Here is a 7,614-nt window from a genome sequence, read left to right as displayed (position 1 = left end):
AGTGCTTAGCAAGGTGCCTGGCATATAATTAGCAGTAGGTAAATGGCCACTGCTGTTACTGTCATTATTATAGGTGATGGGAGAATCGCACGGCCAGCGTGGGGATTAAGTGTGCCAGTAGTACGATGCTCTTGACCTCCAGGTAAAGGGGACAAGAAGTCTTTGCAAGTGCCCCTGAAACAGGCCCCCATGGTTTTGTCTCAATGCACAGCATTACTGGCCTCTACTTACTGCAGATGGGCCCGTGCTGCCCGGGGTGAGGGGGGGCACTTAAGGGATGGCCCCTTGGATGCCAGGCTCAGGAGCATGCCCATCCTTGGGGGAAGCAGCTGCCATTCAGAACACATGTCCCCAGGTTTTTAACATCCCTGCTCTGGAAAATGAAGTCAGAGAATGCTCTAGATCAGTTGGACTATGGCCAAAATGAGAAATGCTGGTATTTCTAGTGTCTAGGATTCAGTGAGTGTCATTTCCCTTTTTCCCAAAGGAAAAACATTTGATTCCAACTTATTGGTAGATCCCAAATATGCTTTTTCCCACAACTGGAAGGTATGATGTAGTATGTCCACTAAAGAAGAGAAGGGTTGGGAAAAATGCAAATGGGAAACTCCTACCATGAAAGCAAATTGAAGGGGTGGACGGATGGAGTAACTGGGTGATGGGCATTAAGGAGGGCACTCGATGTGATGAGCACGGGGTGTTATGCGCAACTGATGAATCACTAAATTCTACCTACGAAACTAATTAAAAAAAAAAAAAAGCAGGGGATCCCTGGGTGGCTCAGTGGTTTAGCGCCGCCTTCGGCCCAGGGCATGATCCTGGAGTCCCAGGATTAAGTCCCACGTCAGGTTCCCTGCGTGGAGCCTGCTTCTCCCTCTGCCTGTGTCTCTGCCTCATTCTCTCTCTCTCTCTCTGTCTCTCTCTGTGTCTAATGAATAAATAAATAAATAAAATCTTAAAAAAAAAAGCAGCAATTTGAATTACAAAGTGAAAGAAGCCAATCTGAAAAGGCTACATACTGCGTGAGTCCAACTCTGACATTCTGGAAAAGACAAAACTATGGAGACAGTAAAAGGATCAGTGGTTGCCAGAGCTTAGGGGGAGGGAAGAAGAGGCAGAGTGCAGAGGATTTTTAGGGCAATGAAATTAGTCTGTATGACACTGTAATGCTGGATACATGTCATTATGTCAGCGAGCCCTCTTGCTCAACTATAGACCCCAACAATTAAAACCAGGAATAGACAAGCCTGCTTACCTCATGCTCTAACTAAAACCCATTGTGCTTATTTCTTATCACATTTTCTTAAGGCATTGACGAAGATGTTTTGCAATGACCAGAACATTCCAACCACCAGACCAGAAAAGCCCTGATACCAGTGGAATGCCTAGAAGGCCACACCCCACACGTCCTCTTCATGGCCTGGACCCATACTGACCCCCATGCATGATCATGCGCTCCCTGCCTGCTCTCTTGCACATACCTCCCAAATCTCTCTCTCAAAAGCTCTAGATGTCCATCTTGCAGGCAGAGAGGTCGCTTGAGCCTGCCACCAGCCCCAGTTGCCAGCACCCGAAATAAATTTCTCCCTTTCTCTCTTCCAAACCCTCACCTCTTGAGTTATTGATGTCTCTTGCGGTGAGTTTATGTGAGTTTGTTTGGCAACAGCATTGGCAAACTTTTAAAAGATTTTATTTATTTATTCATGATAGACATAGAGAGAGAGAGAGAGAGAGAGAGAGAGAGAGAGGCAGAGACACAGGCAGAGGGAGAAGGAGGCTTCATGCTGGGAGCCCAACGTGGGACTCGATCCCGGGACTCCAGGATCGTGCCCTGGGCCAAAGGCAGGCACCAAACCGCTGAGCCACCCAGGGATCCCCAGCATTGGCAAACTTAACCAGGAGCTGCGCTTTTGACTTGTTCGGCCCCCAATTTCCCAGGGATTCCCCTGGACTGAGCAGGTGGCCGGGGCAGGGCCAGGACTCACCTGTTTCCTGAGTGAGTGGCTGTAATAGATCAAATCAGTAACAATTATACATTTGTGCAAAGCCATAGAACGTACACCACCAAGAATAAACCTTAAGGTAAACTACAGACTCTGAGTGATTACAATATGTCAACGTATGTTCATCAGTTTAACAAATGTGCACTCTGGTGGGGGATGTTGATATTGGGGGAGGGGGGAGGGCTGTGTATGTAGAGGGGGCAGAGGGTATATGGGAACTCTCTTATCTTCCCCCTCAATTTTGCTGTGAACCTACAACTTCTCTAAAAACTAAAAGCTTGATAGAAGGCATGTGATTTAGAAGCCCGTAGAGTACAAGCAACAGAAGTTTCAAGCTCGTTGAGCTTGAAGGTTATAGGTCACAGGTGCCTGGTGAACCAGAAGACAGGGATTATTGTTGCCGCAAGATGGGGGAGGGGGCTGCTGCGGTGGGCCTCAGAAAGGCCTAGAAGGCAGCTGGGAGCATAAGCAGAATTCCTGTGGTCTGACCCTCTGTGCTTAGCAGCTCTTTATGCTGTCTCTCCCTTTCTCTCTTTCACGCTCTCCCTCCTTCCCTTGGTCTTTTCTTCTCCCTGACTGCTCCCTCTGCCTCCTCAGGCTTACAGCCCCCCACAGCTCCCCTGTTTACACACCCAATGGCCTCTAGCTCTTCAGACATTTTTTCTCTTTCTCCATCTCAATCCTAAATTCCTGGGTGAGGGGACTCTGGTGACCCTGTACCTTGGGGCAGCTGTGTGCCCTCTGCCCCAGCACCTCTGGCCCTGATGGGTGGAGGTGGGCACCCAGAACAAAGGAAGCTGCCTGGGAGCCCACCCTTGCTCAGAAAGAAAGTGATTAGGGAGGCAGGGGTGGAACTAGGAGCTGGTATGGAGGGCTGGTGGCTCTCTGGGCCTAATTCTGCGACATGTGACAATCGTCCCCTTAGGAGCAGGAACATTAGGTGAGCTGCTGGCAGAACTCTGCCCCACTTTCTGTGCTGGCTGTTGGTGCCTGCTTTCCCTTTTGATTTAATTCCTTGCAGGGGCTCTGATTTGGAGCATGGCATTGGAGGAATTCTTTACGGCCAACTAGCCTTCGTTCCTCCTTCTTACATAACCAAATGGCAACCGAGAGGATGTTTGGATTCTGCTTGCTAGCTTTTTTTCCCCCTCCGGTGCAGCAGTTTATTTATTAATTACCGTGCAAAATACATACATACATACATACATACATACATAAGAAGTAATAAAATAGCCTTGCTTCTGTTCTGGTCCGCGTGCTGGGTGCTCATTTGTCTGCAGCCGGCGCGCGGGGAAGCGGAGTGCTGGGCCCGGGGGAGGGGGCCCCCACCGAGAGTGTCCGCATCGTCCGCTGCGCATGCCACCGGCCAATGCAATTCATTCATTCTCCCTCCTTCCCCTCTGCCCGCCAGCCCAGCCCCCCTTCCCTCCCTCCCTCCCTCCCTCCCCGCTCGCGCCGCGGGGTCTGGGCGCCCTTGCAAGGAAAGAGGGCTTCCTGGGAGGGTGGCTTCGAGGCAGGAGAGCTCGCATTAATCATTCCAAACGGGAAGCGGGACGGGGTCGATAAGGCGGCGGAAAGTCGGGTTCCAGACTGCCTCGGGGGGCGCTCCACGCCCAGCCGGGGCCGCCGCGCCCCCCATCTCCCCGGCCCTCGGCGCCGCGCCCCTTCACTTCGGGGCTGCGCGGGTGTACAGCCGTCGAGTATCAGAGCCCAGGGGTCCCAGGGCTCCCGGAGAGTGTGACTCAGCGGGGCAGAGGTCTCCCGCCCCCCAAAGCCGGGGCGTCCCAGGGCGACCGGGAGGCCAGGGCGTGCGCAAAGCTGCAGGCGGGTGGGAGGGGGTGGGGATGGAAGGCCTGAGAGATGCTTCTGGCCCCTCCCCGGATGGTTTGGAGCGGTTCGTAATTCAGGCTGGCCCGCCTTTTCCGGCCGCTCCCAGCACCCTCACCCCCACCCCGAGCCCGGGGCGCGCGCCTTGGGGTAGGCGAGCCTGGGCGCAGCCACTCCTGGAAGCCAGAGCGTGGGCAGGAGCGGCGGGGAGAGCCGCCCTGGGCCCCCGGGAGGCTGCGCTTCCTCTGCGTCCCTTCCCGCCCCGGGACGGATGGGGGCGGGGAGGCCGGGGCGCCTGCCCTCTTGGAGCCCTGTCGGGGGCGCCAGCGGCCTTTGGCGAGGTTTGTGGATGTGGGGTCAGGCCAGGCTCCTCGTCCTTGTTCACGTCATGAGACACCCAGAAAATTTATATAATATCCCAATGACTTTCAGGGGTGAACTGGAGAGTATTTGGAGAGTCAAAATGGGGCCTGGTGGGAAAAGAAATGATTTCATTGTATTATGCAATCATGTAAAGAAAATGAAAAATAAACTATTAGAAGTGGTGTTAAATATCCAGCTTCCTAATGAAATTTTCACAACCCTCCTTTTTTTTTTTTTTTAAGATTTTATTTATTCATGAGACACAGAGAGAGGCAGAGACATACGTAGGCAGAGAAAGAAGCAAGCTCCATGCAGGGAGTCTGATGTGGGACTCAATCCTGGGACTCCAGGATCAAGCCAGGACCACGCCTGGGCAGAAGACAGGTGCTAATCCGCTGAGCCACTGAGCCACCCAGGTGTCCCTCACAACCCTCCTTTCATTTCCTCCTTTCTACTATGGAAAATTTCACACATGTTTAAAAAGTAGATGAATAGATAATGAATCCTCAGCTTCATCATTTACCAAGGTAGGGTCAAATTTTTAAAAAATATTTAAGGGACACCTGGGTGACTCAGTGGTTGAGCATCTGCTTTCTGCTGGGGTGATGATCCCTGGGTCCTGGGATCGAGTCCCCCATCCGGCTGCCAATGGGGAGCCTGCTTCTCCCTCTGCCTACGTCTCTGCCTCTCTCTGTGTCTCTCATGAATAAATAAAATCTTAAAAAATATTTTTTTAATTTAAATTTTTTAAATTTAAATTCAATTTGCCAACATATGGTATAACACCCAGTGCTCATCTCATCAAGAGTAGGGTCAATTTTGTTTCATCTTCTCCCTCACCCACTTCCCCCTCCTGTTCTTATACTTTCTAAAAAAAAAAAAAAAAAAGATTTATTTATTTATTTGAGAGAGCGAACACAGAGTGGGGAGAGGCAGAGGGAGAGGATGAGAGGATGAGAAAAAAAATCTCAAGCAGACGCCAGGCTGATCTCGGAGCCCAACATGAGGCTCAATCCCACAACCCTGAGACCATGACCTGAGCCAAAATCAAGAGTCACTCACTTAATTGAGCCACCCAGGCCCCCTATCCCTTTTTTTTTTTTTTAAGATTTTATTTATTTATTCATGAGAGACACACACACACACACACACAGAGGTAGAGATACAGGCAGAGGGAGAAGCAGCCTCCATGCAGGGAGCCTGATGCGGGACTTGATTCTCTGTCCCTAGGATCAGGCCCCGGGTGGAAGGCAGCACTAAACTGCTGAGCCACCCAGGGATCCCCACTTGAAATTTCTTACTGTATGCAAATGGATTTTCAAACTAAATGTATCTCTTCCTATAAGGCACTTAAAATAAAGATGGTCTAATGGGAAGAAGTCACATTCATTAGAGAGCAGCCAACCTGTAGTTGGCATGGACACCATGAAACTGCTCACCAGCCATAAAAGGATAGAGGTATGGGATACATGTGGAGATGGTGTTTCTGGGTGGCCCACCCAGTCCCCCCTGCTCCCCCCCCCCCTCCCCCGCTCTACCAGCCTCATACTGCACTGCCAAAACTGTGTCCGTGACAACCTCTGGTATGGGGCAAGAGCAGGCATGGTGACAAACTCCAAGTTAGGGTCTACAGTTAGTTTTCAAACAAGCCAAAGGAAGAGCTCTTTTCTTTCTTTCTTTCTTTCTTTCTTTCTTTCTTTCTTTCTTTCTTTTTTCTTTCTTTCTTTCTTTCTTTTTCTTTCTTTCTTTCTTTCTTCTTTCTTTCTTTCTTTTTCTTTCTTTCTTTCTTTCTTTCTTTCTTTCTTTCTTTCTTTCTTTCTTTCTTTAAGATTTTATTTATTTATTCATGAGAGACAGAGAGAGAAACAGGCTCCATGCAGGGAGCCCGACGTGGGACTCAATCCGGGGACTCCAAGATAGGCCAAAGGCAGGCGCCAAACCGGCAGAGCCACCCAGGGATCTCCAAGGAAGAGCTTTTCAAAGTTTGTAGCTACTTTTAGCAGAAATGTCAAACTACTGAAGATTCTTCTTTCGATGGAAGGTTATGGATTTTGCCTTTAACGTTCCTGTCCTTAGTACCCACTTTGTTGTCACACAGTGTGATGGCAATGTTTTCATATACTCGTAACCAAATCTCTATGCCAGTTAGGCACATCCTCAGAAGTAACGCTTCATATCACATGGAACATTACAATGGCACACAGGGTTCATACATAATAGTAATCTCTTGGTGCACCAAATTTCTCCTGACCTATTGTATTCCATACATTGGACGGAATGGTCCTCTGCTGGTGTGGAACACAAAGGAATGGGCCTCAACCTCCGATGTAGTCACATGATTCTCCAATTCACCAGTCAAAGGATGTTTCATGAATGTCATTTTTCCATCATCACCAACCAATACAAGTTTGAACTGAATTTGTGATTCTCCCTGGGCAGTTTCCAAAAGCATCCCCATGCCCCATCTGACTGAGGGCACTATGACCATTATTCTTGCATTTACTGTTAACAGGATAGCATTCTCCATCTGTGTACCCTCTTGTCAAACTAGGCAATAATAGTCCATAAGACCGTCCTCACTTCTCACACCAACTTCAGAGTTCAGGGGCCCCCAAGACCACCCTCAGGTTTGATTATTTGCTAGAAAGAACTCATTGAATGTTGTTATACCCATAGTTATAGTTTATTACAGTGAGAATACTGATTAAAATCAGTTGGGGGGGTGCCTGGGTAGTTCAGTTGGTTAAGTATCTGCCTTCGGCTCAGGTCATGATCCCAAGGTCCTGGGATCAATTCCCACATCAGGCTCCCTGCTCAGCGGAGAGTCTGCTTCTCCCTCTCCCTCTGCCCTTCCCTCCTGCTCCTGTGCTCTCTCTTTCTCAAATAAGTAAATAAATAAAATCTTTTTAAAAAAGATTCAGGGATCCCTGGGTGGCACAGCGGTTTGGCGCCTGCCTTTGGCCCAGGGCGCGATCCTGGAGACCCGGGATCGAATCCCACGTCGGGCTCCCGGTGCATGGAGCCTGCTTCTCCCTCTGCCTATGTCTCTGCCTCTCTCTCTCTCTCTCTATGTGACTATCATAAATAAAATAAAATAAAATAAAATAAATTACAAAAAAAATAATAAAAAATAAATAAATAAAGATTCATGAGAGACACAGAGAGAAAGAAGCAGAGACATAGGCAGAGGGAGAAGCAGGTTCCCTGAGGGGAGCCGGATGTGAGACTCGATCCCAGGACCCCAGGTTCATGACCTGAGCTGAAGGCAGACGCTCAACCACTGAGCCACCCAGTCATCCCAAGGCCAGCCATCTTGGAGATGACATGTACACGTGACTCTGGAAAGGATGGCTGTGCCTAGAATATGGGACAGATATAGATGATGAAACATTTGGAGCCCCATAAATCCACCTATTCTAAG

The 7,614-nt window shown here is 49.3% G+C and overlaps 1 pseudogene; it reads right to left on the bottom strand.

Moving 5' to 3' along the window:
• Positions 1 to 2,333: 2,333 nt before the first annotated feature.
• Positions 2,334 to 6,651, bottom strand: LOC112929951 (GTP-binding nuclear protein Ran-like; annotated as a pseudogene).
• Positions 6,652 to 7,614: the final 963 nt, after the last annotated feature.

Source organism: Vulpes vulpes, chromosome X, assembly GCF_048418805.1.
Source record: "Vulpes vulpes isolate BD-2025 chromosome X, VulVul3, whole genome shotgun sequence".
In the NCBI taxonomy this organism is placed as follows: Eukaryota; Metazoa; Chordata; class Mammalia; order Carnivora; family Canidae; genus Vulpes; species Vulpes vulpes.
This window is presented reverse-complemented; position numbering and strand designations above follow the sequence as displayed.